The sequence below is a fragment of the Oryzias latipes genome, chromosome 2 (genome assembly GCF_002234675.1).
Source record: "Oryzias latipes chromosome 2, ASM223467v1".
Taxonomy (NCBI): Eukaryota; Metazoa; Chordata; class Actinopteri; order Beloniformes; family Adrianichthyidae; genus Oryzias; species Oryzias latipes.
Genome location: NC_019860.2, coordinates 7916868 through 7935213, shown reverse-complemented (window position 1 = coordinate 7935213; position 18346 = coordinate 7916868). Strand labels below are relative to the sequence as shown.

General features: G+C 42.2%; 2 protein-coding genes and 1 non-coding gene across 4 annotated transcripts in view; 1 reads left to right on the top strand and 2 right to left on the bottom strand.

Moving 5' to 3' along the window:
• The window catches only part of LOC105357660 (NACHT, LRR and PYD domains-containing protein 12), a 243950-nt gene extending 241678 nt beyond the window's left edge, over nt 1-2272 (bottom strand). For both annotated transcript variants that reach the window (XM_023961897.1, XM_023961900.1), the window contains exon 1: nt 2225-2272. The gene's annotated coding sequence lies outside the window, so the exon portion shown is untranslated. The remainder of the gene's footprint in view (nt 1-2224) is intronic.
• The window catches only part of LOC110014374 (gastrula zinc finger protein XlCGF57.1), a 526943-nt gene that overhangs the window by 88278 nt on the left and 420319 nt on the right, over nt 1-18346 (top strand). The gene's annotated exons all lie outside the window — the stretch shown is intronic.
• On the bottom strand, nt 7969-8041 carry trnastop-uca. The gene has a single exon. It is a non-coding gene; the product is annotated as a tRNA-Sec (tRNA).

The following is an 18346-nucleotide window of genomic DNA, read 5'->3' as shown; positions in this document are numbered from 1 at the left end:
TCCTGGATATTGAGATTAAGAGTTAATTGCCATTTGTACATGTATAGCAAGTAAATTGAAAATTTTCTTTGGCAGCTCTCAAATCAGGTGTTATTACTGAAGGACAACAAAAACAACGTTCATAAATAAAGATGAACAAAATTTAAGATAGAGAAGAGTAGAGTAAAATATGACTTGCAGACGGACATAATGCAGTCATAACCACATGTTATTGCAGTTTCCAAGCCTTTTCATTATTGTACTTTTTGTCATGTTTGTAATATATTGTGGTTGTTGTTCATTGTTCATTGCTCTTAGTGTCGTGGCTGGTTAGCATGTTGTGTACAGCCTCTGCTTGGCTTTCTTTACAATGGCAACAGTGTTTCTTTCCCAGCTGAGTCTGTCTGTAATCTGCAGACCCAAAGACTGGTGACAGTTGGTCCGCTCCATCACAGTTCTGTTGATGTTGAGCGGCTGATGTGGCGGGGCATTGCTTTTATAATCCACGATTATATCTTTGGATTTTCTACATTGAGATGATAGTCATTGTCATTGTCCTCACTGTAGATAGTGATCATGTGCACCAGGTCTCTGTATGCGGACTCGTCCCTTCCTCTGATGAGGCCAAGGACGGTTGTGTCGTCTGCATACATAATGATGATGTTGTTGGAGTCCGGGGAGGTGCAGTCGTATGTGTACAATGAGAAGAGTTTAAGGCAGCACCCTTGTGGTGTTCAGGTGCTGATTGTCTGATCTGCAGAGACCTTCTTTCTCATCCTCACCACCTGTGGTCTTGTCTGTGAGAAAGTCCAGTATCCAGTTTCGGGTGAGTGTAGGCACTCCCAGTTCGGTGAGTTTGCCAGTCATCTTCACATCCATACTGTATTAACAGTAACTGTAGTCCAGGAAACGTGACTGAGCATAGGTGTTCTTGGTATCCAGGTGTTAGGGTGGAGTGAAGTGCAAGGGGCACTGCGTCTTCTGCTGATCTTTTGGGGCGGTAGGAAAACTGATTGGGTCTACTACTTTATCGACGAAGGAGGCTAGCCAGCTTGCATAGCCTGCGTGCTGTCCTTCCCCATCTTCTGCGCTTGTGTGGCGGCTTCTGGGAAACGAGCTTGCTGCAGCCTGTCGTTATTTGATACCAGCGTGGGGTTGTAGCTCCAGGTGAATTTTCAAGATATTTGTGTCAAAATAACCTCTGTGACTCGTTAGTTCCAACCTTAAGAGAGCTTCCCAGTTGTACTTGATATGAGTCAACAATGTTTGGATGTTATAAAACAAAGACAGAACTATCACCAGCAAAAAAGAAAAAAAAACTGATTGAGAGTAGCGCAATGTCACACACAGGAGAGCACCATCTTGACTCCATAAGAAATATTTGTACCGTTATCCGGATGAATACTTGGTTCTGATTGGCTGCTGGGTGTGATAAAAAGTGATATACCACAGTGATAACCACAGCCTAAAAAGAAGTTCTGGTCACATAGCTTAAATGTTCTATATCGCTGCGCTGGCTTCTTTAAAACAAACTTTAGCTTCAGTATCTGGACAAAAACAAGCGATAAGAGGTAAACTTTCTGTCTGAGCTGATGCTTTATTCAACCCATTGTGACGCTCAGCATAAATATCGCTTTTTTTTGACATGTCATGTTACTGGGTCAATGTGCCACACCACGTAATAAATAGTTCACTTTTTGTGAAAAAAAAGGATCCAAACCAAAAGAATAACAAGAATAAAGTAATAAAAACGGATTGAATATTTATTTCAATTCAAGTGACCATGGTATAAGCCTTCGAAGTGTGGATTATCAAAAATTAACGCACATGCCGGAAGCAACCATCCACCGCTTCGTGTCGAATAGTTCAGTGCGTTAATTTCCGATGATGCACACTTCGTCAGTATAAAAAATAACAATGTAAAAATTAGAGGAGAAAATAAAGTGACTGAAGTATAGTTCCTTGTTTAACTTTTTTTTTTTACGGCACTGGATAACTGGTGGAAGGTGCTGTTAGTGCTGATGAGGTAACCCTTCCATACATTATAAATGTGTTGGATCTTTAAAAACACATTAGGAACCTGAAAGAATATCCACAGATCAAACTGAATCAGAGTTTCTGGAGGAAGTCGCCATGTCAGTGACCTCTGATGTGTTTTTGTCTGCTGCTCTTTTCCTCACAGATCAGAGACAACAGCTTCATCATGAGAGCAGAAAACTACTTTTGCACAAAGACTCACCGTGACAGAAGAAGAAAACGGAGGAAACTCCAACGTCTGTGTCTGCTGGACAAACTCTGCTGTCTGAGTTTGAGAGCAGCCCTCCTCCCTCTTTGTGTCTGTGTGGGTATGTGTGTGAGGGTGGGTGTGTAGGTTTGTGGGTGTGTGTGAGTGAGTGTGTGTGTGTGTGTGTGTGTGTGCATTTGTGTGGCTTTTTCCTCCTCTCTGCATTTACAAGAATTGGTTTGACCGCAGCTGCAGCAGTCAATGAGCAGCTGACTCCTAAATAGATCATTGTGTTTCAGCTCTGGGGGGCTGGACTAAACTCAAACTAAAATATTTGCTCAAATCCTCTTTTCCTCTAAAGATTCTACGTGTAAGTAAATCATAAACTCCTGAGGAACTGAGGGATGTTTCTGTTCTGACAGTTCATCTGCTTCACTAAGACTAAAACAAAGATTATGAATCAGAAATATAAGAAAAAAACTTCAACTCTGTAGTTGATGCTGAGAAGCAGAGCAGAAGAGAAGAGTTCAGAGGATCTCAATGTTCCTTCATCTGGAGGAGAGCTGCAGCCAAACCCTGAGACTTATGCTATGTTCACACCATGCAACTGACATGTGAACACTTGTTCAGCAGAAACCACAATGTGTGTCACCCTCACACTGTCCAAACCGTTAACCAGACAAAGAACTGCACGTATCTGCGAGCGGGGGGGGGGGGGGGGGGGGGGGGGGGGGGCTTCTTCTACTGTTTATTAGTGCGTGTCCACCACATACAGCTGGAAAAGGCTTGATGTCAAATCTTACAAATGACTTAGTGTCATGTAATTCAGGCTGGGCACAAACTCCAATTGCTAATGTGTCCTCCATTATCAGACAGTTTTAAAATTTCTGTGGTTACACCTTCGTGTTTATTGATGCTGATTCAAAGAGACATGACAATACCAAAGCTACAGAGGAAAAGGAAGTGGAAACGACCACAGACAGAAGAGTTTGAACAGATGGGTTTTGAGTTTTGTTTTAGAGGTAGAAAGATTCTGCTCTCTGCTAAAAAGGTAGAACGTCTCCGTCTGAGAAGAATCCAGAGTTCCTGATCACAAACATCAACTGAACCCCAAATCAGAGCTGATCAGACTGCATGGAACCCAAGCTTCAGAAAAGAGGAGAAAAGAAGAAGTCGTCCACATGAAGCTTCACCTTAGAGGAAAAGAGGAGCTGCTGAAATAAAGTACTTGAGTACTGAGGAACACTTTCAACCTCTGATTTATGGTGGCCGACAGGGCTCACACTACATACAAAAGAAAAAACGCAACGAAATTACCCGAAGCACAACGAAATTATCCCCATAACCACAGCTACTGTCATGGTGCCTCTGTCAGTTCTCCTCCCCCTCCCTGCTCTGCTCTGCTCCTGACTCCACCGGCTGTGACTACTCTCTTCATCAAGACTCTGCTCTTCTCAAGGAGACCCAGCTCCAGTATTCTTCGCCAGTTCGATAACTCTGATGGTGCCTAGTCATCCTAAAAACTTACGTCTGCCCCCTTGCTTTGTTCTCTCGCTAACCTTGTTTTGTTGTTGCCTCAGGAACTTCATGCCACAAGAGTCACCTGAGTCAGACGCTACCTCGAGCAGTAGCTACCCTCCTGAATCCTCACAGGAAATCACTCCTTCAAGAACTCCAGCCACGCCGCTCGCCAAGATCTCCAGACACGCAACGAAACCCTTACCACATCTGGACCTCTGCCCTCAACTCGGTCATAGCTCCGTCAGAGCCTCCAGCCATGGTAAATCCCAAGAACCTCATCGGATCAGAAATAAATCCTTATTACTCACCTAACCACTTACCTATCTCCTCCTTCCAGGTTACAGCATCTGGGTCGGTCTCGTTTTCGGATCATGACACCTACAGGAAAAACCTCAGCACAACGGAAATGAGGACTTTTTTTCTCCTATCGGCGAAAAAAAAAATAATTCAGTTTTAGGGCCACCAAAAAAAGTAAAATTACGAGATTTTAAATCGTACATTTACGAGAAAAAAACTCGTAATTTTACGAGATTAAAGTGGAGGTGAGCATACAGTGAAGCAGCAAGTGAACGCCGCGCAGCAGCAGAGCAGACCCACTAAACTTAGTTGAACAGGTGAGCTGAATATATATTAATAACGTTCCAAATGTTTGGAAGCTCATTTGTTTGATTTACGATTTATTAATGTTTAATTTATTGATGGGTGGTTTGCAGGATCTCTGCAGCCCGATGAAGCCGTCGGTATCCCTGCAGCTGTACACTTGAATCCTTTCTTCCTCCATTAAAGACAAGATCTCTACATTTGTGGGATGCTTCTGTCTGAGGAGGAGCAGCACTTTCTGGGATTGTCAACGTTCTAATGCTAATAGAACAGACTATTTTCATTCATCTTTATTGTTTTCATGTTAAATAGGAGATTCATTTGGAGGAGGGAGCATATGTAACACTGTTTACTTCCACATTGGTGATTGGATGACAGGTTCATGACGTAAGGTGACAAATGAACTTCAAGTTATGTGAATGAAAAGGAAAATAAAGGCTGCAGAGGTCCTCTACACCCAAACGTATTTCTTAGCTTCTTATTTTTTCAGATGAAACTCCGATTTACTGACACAGAACCCAAGAAAGACGACTCCACTGAAAATAATCTGATTTTGAGTCGCCATTAATCTATGACTTTTTCTCGTAAATTTATGAGATTTTAAGTCGTAAATTTATGAGATAAAAACGTGTAAATTTACAAGATTTTTTCTCGTAAATTTAAGACTAAAAAGTCATAACTTAAAAAAAGAGCGTTAGATGCAGATGTCACTACGTGGAGAGCTGGGTAAATTTATATTTGTAGACAAATGTATAGGTGAAGAAACTGGATTGTCTAGAAAGGACTGTATTGTATTAGTTCGTAACCCCGTCAGTTTCTTGCACACAGAAATAATGAATAACGTCTCAGAGACAGTTACTTAGCTTTTGTGGAGGTTTTACTTCGCACAAACACGAAGGGGACAGACAGATTAACATGGTGCATTCAAAGTCCGAACCAACGAGCTCAGGGATGGGGTTGGTATAAAAACCCTGCATTTGCATATTCAGAAGATCGTCCGATGGACCTCGTGTGAAAATCACGCCCACAGGTTACTGCTGGAGAGGAGCTCCAAGGCTAAAGTGAAGATAACTCTGAGGCCTGCTCAGCAGAAAACACATGCACAGAAAAAGGGAGGATGAGAAGAAACTGTTAGAACAATAGTTTGGCTGTGCTTTCTTCAAATGTAATATAATTTTGAGATGACAATACATGCTCAGTGAATTAAGTTTAAACCATTAGTGTAATAAAAGTTAAAGGCAGTTTCTAACTATTCGTCACAGTATATTTGTAAGAAATAACTAATAATTACGTTATCTTGTAAGAAAACATCCTAATCTTGTCCAAATATCACGTAGCTCTCAGGAGCGCTGAATAGTTTGAAACTGAATTGCTTTTTTTTTTCCGATAGGAAAAAAAAAGTCCTCATTTCCGTTGTGCTGAGGTTAATGCTATTGCTGTGGTTATGTCGTGTGTAGTGTTTCTTGTGTATGTAGTGTGAGTGTAGTGTCGGCCACCGTACTGATTTATTCTTTAGAATGTTTGGAACTTGAATTTAGAAACTGCTTCAGTTCCATCAGCTGTCGGTCTGCTGCAGTTCCTGATGCTGTTTAGTTGAGTTCTTCAGCATTGAAAACTTCCTCTTCTTAGTTTCTACAGTTGAAAGCTGCTCTGTCTGACCTTTGACCTTCAGAAACGTCAACTCAAAGAAAGAGGTGAAAGTGCACGAAAATGTCACCAACTCTGATTGTTGCTGTTAAATTTTGAACACATAAAGGCAAAAGCAGAAGGTGAGAAACAGCCTTGGATTAAGCTCCTCCCACTTACTAACAAACCACCAATCAGGCAGGTTTGTTCTCTGAAAAAAAAGACTTTACTAAATGAAAACTAGAATTTCAGGTCCAATACAAAGATGATTTGATGAAATGTTCTGTGGTTTTGGTGTCAGAGGACATTTTTCTGTGATCACACTGCTGTTGCTGCCTGACAGCTTTCATTCTGGAGAAGCTCTGTGAGAGTTTGGACACAATCCCGCTCAGACCAGACATTCACTGAATCTGATGATGGAGGAACATTTCCACTCAGACTTGGAGAGTTCTGCTCCAAGGACCACTGTGGATGAGACCCATTGATCCACTTTGTTCCTCTGCAGCATCAGGATCTGGAAACTCCAACCTCAGTCACTTCAACAGGAAACAGACAAGCTCAGAGTCAGAAGATGAGAGAGGACCATGACAGCATCTGTGTTCAAAGCTGATGATGAAGCAGAGTCCAGCCTCTTCCTCATTCTGGATCCAGAACAGCTTCAGAAAAAAGAGGAAGGAGCAGTTTTCTAACCACCAATCCTCTACATTCCTGGATGTTCACCAGGCTCCAACAAGAGGATTGACTAGAGATTCCTTCTACAGGCTAATTCCTGCTTTGACTGGATCAAATGTTTCCTCTGAAGGTTAGAGTTCAGACCAACATGTTTCTACTGAACCATGAAATTCACCTCCAGATCAGCAGGAGCTGCAGAAAGAAGAGATTCAGTGTTTTCTAGCAGCTTCAACAGTTTGTCAGAGCTTCATCCTGAAGCTCTGACAAACAAAGTCATCTCCAGGCTCAGGTCTGCATCCTCTCTTTGTGACGGGTGGATGATGCTGTCCTCCACCTGCAGCTGGACCTAGATTTTCTTTCAGACCATGTGGCCAAACGGATCAGAAGGTTGAGGGTTCAAGTCCCTTCATGGATGCAGTCAGACAGAAAGTGAAGAAGAGGGAACATTCAGAGCAGTTTCTGTGCTGTTTGGTTCCTCATGAGTCATGTCTAGATCATGTCTGGATCCCAGTCAGAAAGCCATCAGGAAATCTGCAGATCAAACCTTCATTTACTGAAATGGAAAACATCAACTGACTTTCCACAGATTCTACTTCCATTCATCAAACTCCAACAGGAAGAAGATTTACAATCAATCAAATCTGTTGATTTCCTAAAAAACGTTGTTTTCTCTTCCTGTTTGAATGTTTGATTGTTTTCAAACATGAAGAGAGTTTTTTTTCCTGTTATTAGCTTTAAATTTCTGTTGAAATGTAAAGGTTCATTCAAAATTCCTCAGAGGCCTCATGTTGGAGGAGGGGCTTCATGAGATGCTGCTGGGGGCGGAGCTTGAACGCACACCGCTTCCTGGAACCCAAACTCAGGCTAAGTGGAGGAAAAGTTGGGATTTCTGGTGTTTTTAGAGATTTGTAAAGATTCTATCCCACACAAAAAAAACATTTTTCTAGTTCCCTGAACAAGTTTCCTGCTGGCAGTTCTCATCTGTCTTTTCAGATTATTAGTTCGATGAAAACTTTTAGCAGATGTTTCACAGATAAATGATTTTCTCTGGGGTGAATTCACATGAACAGAGTGAGGAGGAAATGTTAGGTCTTCATCAGAAAACAGCTTTCTGGACCATCAAATTACAGATAAACTTGGAAGTGCTAAGTTGGATTTGAACTATGACCTTTTTTAGGTGTATGACAGATGTGTGAGCTTTTCAATACGACGCCTGCTTGGAGGACTGTTCTCATATTTTCATACTTTTGGATGATTCCACTAGTTTAACCAGACCTAGAACTAGAAGAGAATAAATGAGAACAGAAAAACAAGAAAGAATCAAAACCAAGCTCTTCTTCAATCTCTAACCATGAAGGGACTTGAACCCTCAGTCTTCTGAGCTGAAGTCAGACGCCTTGTCCATTAGGCCACATGGTCTGTGACAACATCCAGGTCCAGCTGCAATTGGAGAACAACATCATCCAGCTGAAGAAGGGGAGAAGCTGCTGCTGCTCAAAGACGACGGTGGAGGAGGTGGAGGCGCTGCAGTGTGCTCCTCATGAGTCCTGGGGGGTATTCCAGGAAGCATGTTTAAACTAGCCTGCCTTTAAGCCTGAACTCTGGCTGAAATCCACCTGAAATTGCTAACTCTGGGTATGTCGGTTCCAAAAGACCGGATATGAGTTGGCGTAATTACGCTCGACTTGGTAACCCTGGGTTAATGCTCGTGCACAGCAGGTACATAAAGACATTCTCAATTGATCACCGATTTTCGGAGTCACCATGGAAACGCGTGGTGAAAAAAAAAGAAAGCGCTATACTTCAGTGAGACGAAGTCTGAGATTTTAATGACGGCGTATCAAGATTATACGTCCATCAAAAAAGTAATATGGCTGCATCATCAAAAGAAAGAGTTTCTGCTTGTAGTAGAAGAACAGACAAAGTAAACGCACGAGTTTCTGACCTTATTTCTATTTTCATGTGACGCATATATATATAACTTATCCAATTTTGCCAACTTAAATGAATTACTTCTATTGGTAACAAGTAATTAAGTTAAATTTATTCAACCTCATTTTTTACGTCTATAAAACTCAATATTTGTTTATACAACTCAAATTTATATATTTATTTAACTACATGTCATATTACTCCAATTCAAGTAATTTTTTTTCCATCGTAATGAATTAAAATTCTTGAACTCTCAAAAGTCTATGTTTGAGCCGGCAGATCCTCATTTTTATAACAATAAAAAGAACAAAATAATATATGTTACATGCGTACGTTCATTTAGGAATTTTCCAACATTGATAATATTACTGTTACTCCGTAGGGGTGCTATATAAACTCATCATCCTCTCCTTCACTCTCACTCATGGTGCAGAGACTTGAGCAAAGTAGGACAAAATAGCTCGGCAAAACACGGTAAAACACAGTAAAACAGCTAAACAACTAAACACATTTGATCAAAAACCCACACTTAAACCCAAATCCGTCCAGACAGGCAAAGGGAATGATATCCCACAATCCCTTGCGGTGCCGATCTAACAGCAGCACCAAAGTTACACCTACTTAATTGAATTAATTTGAATGAAAGCAAAATAACTGTCTGAAAACTACGTGTTTTTTTTAAGATGACTTAACAAAAAAAAAAAAAGATTTCTTATTATCTTAACTGAAGCAAATAATTAAGTTAGATCAAAGTAAAAAAAATTTTTTTTTTCCATCCATATGTGGTCTTATCACCCTCTCATGGGGGAAAAACTATTATCTGAGCTTCTTCATCCACTAAATCATCTTCAAATGGACATGCCATGCTGCTTCACCTCTCTGAAAACAAACTAACCTTCAACTAAACCTGCTCCAGACCAGGTTATGTTCAGAGCATGAGTTGCCATGGCAACTTGACCTACCCTGAAACACACCTCCATTTCTGGAACCGAAAGCTGAGGTTATCAACTTCCTTAGCCTCAAACTTACCGTGAGAGCTAGCATAACCTGCTTTCTGGAATACCCCCCTGCTGCAGAGCTTCAGAGCTGCTTCCTTCTCAGACCACTTCCTTTGGCTCTCTGACTCTGATGCTGCTGCAGAAAAACTCTGCAGAGACTCACAGAGAGAGGATGAAGGCAGCAGATGCTGCTGCAGACGGGGGGTGGAGACTGGAGATGACTGCAGCTGTGCAGCGGATAAAGGTCAGAGGGCGGAGCTTCATCAGGATGAAGGTGTTGCTTGGATTCTGGCTTGATGTCTGTTTTCAATGCCTACATGGCTGCTTTCTTGCTGTTTATTGAGAATTCATGTATTTACTGTTAAAGTGTGGGTTTATGTTTTTTTTCTTTTGACTGTTCTTTTTTTTACAGGCTTTATGTTCTTTATTGTTGATTTGTTGCTGTTTAACACAGTCTGTGCTTTAATTTAAAAATAGTTTTGTTTAAGACAATTTGATTGTTTTTTTTTAATTTCATGTTTCTTCTTTTTATATTTGGATTTTTAAAGACTTTTAGCTGCAGTTTAAAGATTTTAGAAAGATGTTTTAATTTATATGGAATACATTTCTGTAAGTAAAGAATCGGATGCAGCCCTTGAATTTGGATAAACTCTGAAGCTGCTGTGCTGCCCTCTAGTGGCAAACATGGGATCTGCAGCACAATGAGGACATTTGGTGTTTAACACAGTTTAAATGTAAAAAATATAGCAGCTACATGAAAAAGAAAGACCTCACTTGTGACTTTGAACATGAAAAACATCTAAAGATTGTTGACTGAAAATGAAAAACCTTTATGTCTCTGATTCTAAACCACAATTTATTCAAAAAAGTAAAATAATATTTCTGTAACAAAATGTTTCTAATGAAAATTAAATTTTTTGTTTTAATGTCCAGACTAGAGCAGCAGAAAATCAACTTTATTCTCCAGACTCCCTAAATAAGTTTTTGACAAACATTTGATCATGAAGTCAGAAACTTCCAGGTTTTCTTGGAAAGACTAACCAGACAGAAAGTTTATCTTTCTGTCTATCTTCAGTCTTTACCCCAAACTACTAAAAAATGTATTGGAACAGATGCCAAACCACTGATCAGTAGATCAGCGAAACCTGATTGCCTGTTGTGACTGATGGGAGGAGCCAAGAGATGAACACCAACAACAACCTGCAAGAAGAAAAAGAAGACATATTTCAGTCTGTTAGCCGTTAATACTCTCAGACCTAGAAAAAGCAAAAGGGGAACAAAGAAAAACGGCTAAAAATTCATCTCTTTAAATAAACCAGATGTGATATTTAGTTTTTATTTAAACTGAATACCCAAAAAATAAACATAAATGAAATAAAATGATTAAGTTTAGTGTTTATTTTGTCTCAACCTGAAATAATCAGTGATTTTTAAAAATCTTTTCCAAACACTTTTTATTGAACAGGTCTTTGAAGAAGACACAGAAACAAGAAAAAGCTTAAAAAACTTTGCCGACTGTTGCTGAAAAATGTTTGCATTCCAAAGAAAGACACTTTTCTGTTATTATGTTACATCTCAGTCATATACTTTATAAATTTGTGAATTTCTTTTCTTTTTCATCCCCTGAGTTGAATCTGTTTTAAAAAACATTGGGAGTATCCCGAACCACACTGGGGTCCCGTTAAACAGTTTATACGTTTTTCTTTTTTAAATAAAGCTCCTGCGCGTGACCCGGAAGTAAACAGCACGAGGCGCTAGCGGTGTTAGCTTCTTAGCAGGCTAGCGGCGTTAGCTTGTGTGTTTTGTGGGGACGTTCGTGAGGTTTTTGGACAGGAAGGGCGATACGTGGTTCGTGTTGGAACTCTCAGCATTTTCCAAAGTGTCGTAAATGAGTGAAGAAGTGTTGAACGGAAAGACAACGTGGATTGCTGTGATTGTGAGACTAGCAGATGATTGATCGGAGCTGCAGTGAAGAGGAAGGCGGTGTTTGTGGGAGTTGGAGCTGAAGATCGGAGCAGGAACCATGTCTTCAGAACCTCAGGAAGGTTCTGTCAGAGAACAACTTTCTGCTGCTGAAGGAACCATCGTCCAGAACGAGCAGGAGCTCTGTCGTCAGCGCAGACTGCTGGATAGCAGCTGGAACCCGCAGCTTCAGCTACACATTGCAGGTTTGTTCACTGCATCCACCTGCAGACAAAGATTCATGATGAACGTCTTTGTTTTCATCATCTGAGCTGCTATCTGGATCCAAACTGTGCAGCTGGATAGCGCTGATATTGCTGGTATTCTATTTTCACTGCTAATGTTAGCTTGAGGTTGTTAGCTAGTGTTAGTGTAAACAAAGGCATGATGGGAAATCAGTGGACAGTTTTTCCAGCTAAGTGCAGTTGCCAGTAATGTGACAGGATCACATGAGTATTCATCGACTTGGCCTTATCAGAAACTATTACGGGTATAATGATTTGGTAAAACATGGGTGTCAAACTCAATTTGGTTCGGTATGCCACATTCAATCCGTCTGATCCCAAGTGGGCCTAAAAGCATAACAGCTTTGTTTTTGCTTTTTTCAGTCAGTTGGGGAAAAAAAGCCTCAACCAACATGGTAGCCTAATCACTTATTCTTACACATTCATTCCCAGAGGCCAATGGATCTCAAATAAATTGCATTTCACTTAAAAAAATGGTTTAAACAATTTATACATCTGACATTGAAGCAATCCCAGTAATAACGCAGTAATAGTACACGTAGGTGGACCGAGCTGTATCGGTACGGCACTTTCTGTTTGGTTTACTCTTGTACCATTTCGGTTTTTTTTTTGTTTGTTTGCCCCCCCCCCATGTATTAACTTTGCACCGAGGCGGAACTAATGTTACTCGCGGTAATCCGCCCAGACTCTCAATGGTCTTTGCACTTGCGCACCTGTAGATGGAGGGGGGGGGGGGGGCAGAGAGTGGGAGCACGCAGCGCAACAGTGTGTGTGAGGGTGCGTTCAGTTTGTGTAGCTCAGTTATGGAGAACAGCAATAAAAAAGGTTTCCTTCAAAAGAACGGAGTCTGGTTCTATTATTAACCCGCTCTGGAGGCTCTAAGGGTCCGAACGTCGAAGTGAACCCTGAAGGAAGATAATAATAATAATAATAATAATAATAATAATAATAATAATAAATTTAATCCATAATGCACTTTTCATTAAATGAAACCTCAATTTTCTAAAATATATGAATAAAACTCAATTAAAAAGAAAGTGTGCACATCTTAATACAAAACTAATTTGAAATGATAAAAGTAGCACTTAACATGCAAAAAATAAAACTATCAGCAATCATAGGCTTTTTTAAATAGAAATTTCTTTAAGAGTCCAGGGTCTGTGATGTTCTGAGATTGATAGGAAGGGAGTTCAAAAGCCTCGGTGCAGCAGAACAGAATGCTCTGTCTCCCATCGTGTAGAGCCTGGTGGGGGGGGCATGAAGAAGGAAGCTGCCTGATGAACGGAGGGTACGCTTATGTTTCTGGGGAATGAGGAGTTCGTGGAGGTATGGTGGTGCCTGACCGGCCATGCATTTGTAGGTGATAATGAAAAGTTTGTATTCAATCCGGGATGAAACAGGAAGACAGTGCAGCGATTTCAGGATGGGGGTGATGTCTTCATATTTCCTGACTCCTTTTAGGATTCTGGCTGCGCTGTTTTGGATGTACTGAAGTTTTTTTATATTTTTGTTGGGAATGCCAGAAAAAAGGGAGTTGCAGTAGTCCAGCCATAAAGGCATGGACAGGTGTTTCTGCGTCGGGAAGTGATAGAAGTGGCCAGAGTTTGGAGATGTTTTGTAGGTGGTGGAATGAGGTCTTGTATAGATCCTTTATGTGGTTGTTAAAGTTTAACTGAGCGTCAAACTGTACTCCTAGGTTGGTGACTGAGGAGGAAACAGTGATGATCTGACTATCGCAAGTGAACTGGGATATTGAAGAGGAGTTAATCTGCTGGGGGGTGCCAACAAGGAGTGCCTCGGTTTTGCTGTTGTTTAGCTGTAGGAAATTGCTGTTCATCCATGCCTTTATCTCCTCAAGGCATGCAGTGAGATGGGATGGAGCTGCAGTGGAGTTTGGAGCAGTTTTTATGTAGATCTGTGTGTCATCAGCATAACAATGGAAGGACAACCCATGTTTACTGATGAGATGTCCAAGGGGAAGCATGTAAATTATGAAGAGAATACGGTCGAGAACTGACCCCTGCGGGACTCCGCATGTCACAGGGAGCGGTCTGGACTTGCATCCTCCCATGAGCACATATTCAGTTCTGTCAGTCAGATATGATCGGAACCACTGCAGCACCTCTGCTCACAGTCCTACAGTGTTTTTGAGGCGATGCAGAAGGACAGTGTTGTCCACCTTCCACCGTCAAAAACGTCATTGCAGTTCAGGTTCAACAGCTATTAGGTGATGGAGGTGACAGTGCGCATGTCAACAGTATCAGCATGGCTAATGCAGAAGTGATGACCCCCCCCACCCCATCTCCGTACGCTCTCCTGTGTGGGAACACTTTGGCTTTGTTCAGCATGCATGACGGGGAAAGACAGTTGGATACGTGGAATGCTGTGTGTTGACATTGTTGCACAAAGATAGTGAATGCCACAGATCTGTTAATGCTCTTAAAGGGCATTACCCGATTGTTACAATCGGGTCTACAAGAAAATAAATGTGCAAGTTAATTTTTCAGGCTGGTGTTAATTATCCAAAGTTTTTGGTTCCTGGCAGCTACCGTAATTTCCGGACTGTAAGCCGCTACTTTTTTCCTGCGCTTACAGCCCTGCGGCTTATTCAGTGACGCAGCTAATTTATGGATTTAATTGGCGGCCGCCATGTACGTACTTTTGGACTTAGTGCATGGTTCAAATTCTCTATCCAACTCCAAGCAACAAGTCATTTATTTTTCAACACACCTCTTAGCAGCCTAACAGCATGGACCTCACTTCAGGTCTAAGACACTTCAGTCATGGTTCAACAAAAAGAAACACGCATGCCCGGCCGCATCCCAGAATCCTTTGGTGCCATTAGACCCAACGTGCACGTGACCGCCACTACAATATGATGTAGCTTTCAAGTTAAAAGCAATCGTTAAGAGCAGCGTGAAAAAATCCACCATCACCAACGGGTTTGGAAAAGCCGCTCTGCTGCGCGACGGAAAAGCTGCAATCTGCAGCTTGGCTGCACGTAAATATGTGGGAATAACATCAGCCTTTATTTTGTCGGGACACGACTGGAAACACAAATTGACGTGGTCGTTTTTACTGTTTCTAAGGACTGAGCGGAATTTTGCATTGAAAAGCTCACAGCCTCCGTGTGAGCTGGAGACATGTTCTCCTGCTGCTGTTATAGAGCTGTGGGGGCCGATGGCAGTCTGATGGCTCCCACATGTAACAACGCATCCGCCCCTCATACACAAAACGTTCAGTATTAAGTCCGATTGCTCTGCACAGATACGATTCGCTCCGTCCACAGGCGCAATGGGGACGAAGTGCTACTCCCTGGAGCCGCCCTGGCCAGGGGTGTCGGAGAAGATAGGAAGGGGAGACAAGGAGCGCGCGGGGCGAGCGCGGAGCAACAGTCTTTGTTGTGGAAGGAAATTTCTGACGCACGCGCCGCGCTGAGGCGCGCGATACTTTTCAGTCGCCGCTGCTTTATTTTACTGGTGTGTTTTTTTAACCAGCTCTGTTACTCCCATAATGCTGCCGCGACACAAGCGGAAGGAGAGCTGTTCTTCCGTTCGCCCCTCCATCCACTGCTGTTCCTTGCTCATTTTTAAACACGTACAACAGTGTGGCGAGCTGGGTTAGACCCGCCTTTAGCCCCTAAGACTCATGGGAAATGGGGGATCGCGGATGTAAATTTCCTCATCACAACTGAGGGATGTAATGTTGATTACATGGTTACTGTTTGTAATTTTATGTATGATACCTAGATTGTCAATAAGTTAAAAAAGCTAAAAAAAATAAAATAAAAACACCATAACTGAGGAACTTGTGAACAGAATAGAGGTGCATGCTGTTTGGCAGATGTGGGTATATTTAAATACATGAGCCCGAGGCAAGGCTGACTCCTCCCACAGTGTGCTAATGAAATGCACTTAGTCTGGGAGTCAGGACGTGATTTGTCAGGCTGACCATGTTGCGTAATGCATGCGGCTTGTACTGTGACGCGGCTTGTGTATGTACTAAAGAAGTTAAACACGTGAAAATGGGTGGGTGTGGCTTGTAATCGGGTGTGCTCTATAGTCCAGAAATTACGGTAATAGTTTTTCCTATTTTATCAAGTAGATCACCTACATAGGTCATATTTATTTATTGTTATGTTAAACCAATAAATTAATTTTGCAAGTAATTTTTTCTGCATCCAGAGAAACACGCGAGTGTTTTTATTGTCACAAAACTGGACATGTCATCGCTGACTGCGTTCTCCTCCAAACGAGATCTGAAAATGCCCAACGGAGTCCTTCTAGTCCAAAAGGGGTTGGAATCATCTTAAAGTCCGGTAAAAGGAAGAAACACTCAGCCTCCTGCTTTAAACCTTTTGTCTTTGAAGGTCTTATCTCGCTGAGCGGCAAACGCACGGATGAGCGCTCAGTGCGCATTTTGAGGGACACAGGTGGTTCCCAGACCGTAATTTTGGCTAATGCATTATCATTTTCAGATTTATCCTCCTGTGGGTATACCTGCCTTCTTCGTGGGATTGGCATGGAGTATTCTCCTCTCCCCGTTCATCTCGTGCATCTAAAATCTGAATTAATTTCAGGTATTTTTCCCATGGCAGTTTGTCCGGAACTGCCCATAAAAGGTGTTACAGTTTTGCTGGGAAATGATGTGGCTGGCGAAAAGATTGTGCCACATCTCGAGGTACCCCCGATAACCACCTTAGCACCGAAAAGTCAGCGCCGAACAGCCATGCACAGGCCATACCCAGCCTGCGCCATTACGTGCGCGCAGCCGCGAGATGACTTGTCTGACGGTTTATCTATGCATTTTCTTTCAGGAACTAACCGTGTCACGACGTCGTGTAAATCTGACAGTTTTTCTCAAAGACAGGTGACCATGAGAAAAGGTCACACGTCTGATTTGGAGCGCTCTAGGAAGTCCGCGCTCCCCGTATGCGCACAGCGACGTGCCACACGGAGAGCTGATCCGCTTTTACGCACGGCTTGTTTTGTTGGATGTTCTGCATGTGACCCAGTGGAAGGGGCACTAGTTTTGAGACCGGGTAAATTAGACAGCATTCACACCCCACAACGCTCCCCTCAGCCGTTAGGCATGAGTTCCAGCCCGGACCTCCTAACCTGCGCCTCCGGTGCTCGGTTTAGCTGCAGAGGAGAACCGATTAGGTGATGACATGTCCAGATTGGATTCAAGTTCTCCCTCAGAGTAAGTTGTGCATCACACACTTAATTTCATTTTGGTTGGTTTGCTTGCAAATCTTCATATTTAAAGGTTTGCAGCTTAAGGGGAGGGGTGTTACGACCCCTGGTAGTTGTCTGCTTGTCTTGTGTGTCCGTGTGTGTATGAATATGTGTTCTCAGCTCCTGTAGAAGTCCAGCTCCTGCAGAGCTGCTGACTCTGCTCCTATGCAGAGCTGATTAAGGCTGCTACAATTCGCCTGGCTTGGAGGGAAGCTTAAAAGCTCCCAGGATCCTCTGCTCCAGTGGCGGCTGCATTCCTGAGTGGGAATTCGTTCTTCAGCCTGCCCCTGCTGTCTGCCTGGCCTTAGCTCGAGAAAGCCTCTGGTTTCCCCCTTAGCTTTGATTCTGGTTTTGTCTTTTTGTTACATTTACTCTTGTAGTCTTTTTGTTTGCATTTTGAGTAATTCAGTGCCTTGCTATAAAGCCTGAGAATTTAAGTTATCCCATTATTTGTTGCACCTTTGGTGTTGAGTTGATTATTTCTCTTTTAGTCCCCTATGAGTGTTATATTTGTCACCGAATAAACGGCTGCGTGGCCAACTTTAACCCCGCCCGGTTTTCATAATTTTCTTTATGTCACACATTTCTCCCTCCTCTCAGAAGAGGGATGTAACAGTCCACAAGAAACGAGCTATGATCCCGGAAAGGAGAATGAGCAATCTACTCGTCAGTCTACCTCTCTCTTTGAAACTGTATGAAGTCGTGTGGAGTATGAGGCAAGGACAGCCAATGCAGCTAGTTCTAGTTTCCCCGATATGAGTGACAAAGCACCTGGGTTGTTACAATGCAAATGCAGGGGGAAAAAACAAAAACATACAGAAACGGTACAGCAGTAAACCGAACCAAAACTGCTGTACCGAAACGTTTCGGTTCGACTACGTGTATTGTTACACCCCTAGACACTACTGTGTGTTTGTTTCTGTCACCAGTGGACTCAGCACTTTCCTTCTCTAGAACCAGAAGAAAAAATTGGAAGAACAAAGTTTCAAGTTCACTTCTCATCTCTTTAGTATCTAAATTATAATTTAATCCAGGTTTGAGCAGTCCAGGTCCAGCGGTTTTTGAACAGGACCCGGTCTAAGGTGGGCTCAGAGCGAAACATGCGAAAAAAATCATCCTATTTCAAATTTTCACAAATCAGAGAGAGGTTTCACAAATCAGAAACTGTGTTTAATGTATCTAATGTATTTAATGTATTAATGCATTTAATATCTAAATCATAATTCAATCCAGGTTTGAACAGTCCAATGATCACTGAGTTTATTGGTACTTGACAAAACCCAAAAGTCCTGAAAACGTATAAAAGGCTCCTTGTTGTGTTTGTGTCCCTGCAGTCGTCCCCCAGCATTG